This window comes from Sinocyclocheilus grahami, unplaced genomic scaffold (assembly GCF_001515645.1).
Source record: "Sinocyclocheilus grahami isolate Dianchi unplaced genomic scaffold, SAMN03320097.WGS_v1.1 scaffold1627.1, whole genome shotgun sequence".
Classification (NCBI taxonomy): Eukaryota; Metazoa; Chordata; class Actinopteri; order Cypriniformes; family Cyprinidae; genus Sinocyclocheilus; species Sinocyclocheilus grahami.
In genome coordinates this window covers 174,473-175,608 of record NW_015506806.1, presented here as the reverse complement: position 1 = coordinate 175,608, position 1,136 = coordinate 174,473, and the positions used below count along the sequence as shown (strand labels likewise).

Sequence of the window (1,136 nt, the reverse complement as noted above, 5' to 3'; positions counted from 1 at the left end):
TGTGTGACCATGTTACTACATTCGTTATGTATGACCACGATACTACAGTCATTAAGTTATGTTGTTGTACAAGAAAATACATCTCTGAGCATTGTAGCAACCTCACAGCAATGCCCTATCCAGAACTCTTTAGCATCAAATCATACGTTTACACTATCAAAGGGCAGAAAAAAAGTTTACTAAAATATTTTGTGCTAAATTAGACAAGACTTTTTTTTTTCCTCCCATCAGATGGAGGTCAAGTGTAGCACTTTGACATATGAATGTTACAATAGGATCTCACTTAGTGCTTGACTGCTGAAAGCTCGTACATCCTATTGTCTTAAAAGTTTGACATAGCCAGTGTGTACGGTCAATTGTGGCTTGTCTAAAACAAACTTGGCTTGTACATGCTACTGAAGCCACAAGAATCTCTACACCTTTATTCTTCTCTCCAGGTTATATCATCTGGGTTATGTTTTTGTTTAGTTTACCAGTTTTGGAGATGGCACACAGCCTTCCCTTCTTGTCTGACTTTGTTAGGCGAGCAAATTCAACCTTGAGGGTGTAGAGTGCCACAGAGCCCTGATAAATCATAGTAGAAGAACACTGCACCATATAGCCAATTACGTTCACTCTAGGCTGGGAAGGGACCATGAGAATTGACACACATGTTTGTTGCAAAGATGTGTGGGCATAGTTTGTTTTGTTTAGAGGCCTCAGGAGACACAGGGCACTCGGGTGGAGACACAACGGAATAGGGCTGACGTTGTGTTCCACTTGGGCAGCTACTTAAGGAATGGAAAAGAGTCAACACCACCATAAACAGGCTACTTGGTAGTTCTCATCCATCTACTTGCACAAACGAAGTGTAATTTCTGCACCACAAACAATACTAATTGGAAACACACAAATAATTAAGGTTTTGAATGAAACAGTTTTCCACAAAACACACAACCATTGGTTGCCACCCCAAGGTTATACCACTGCCAATACAATATAATTTTTTATTATTATATAATAAAATTTTATATGTGCAAATTGTATACAAAATGTGCATATTAACATATAAAATGTTAATATATATTAAAATAATATAATATATTATATAATAAATATATGATATAATACATGTGTGTGTGTGTATATACAGTGGG

The 1,136-nt window shown here is 36.8% G+C and overlaps 1 long non-coding RNA gene across 2 annotated transcripts in view; it reads right to left on the bottom strand.

Annotated features, from left to right (window-relative positions):
- LOC107571657 (uncharacterized) overlaps window positions 1-1,136 on the bottom strand; it is a 9,055-nt gene that overhangs the window by 2,890 nt on the left and 5,029 nt on the right. The window lies entirely within an intron of this gene.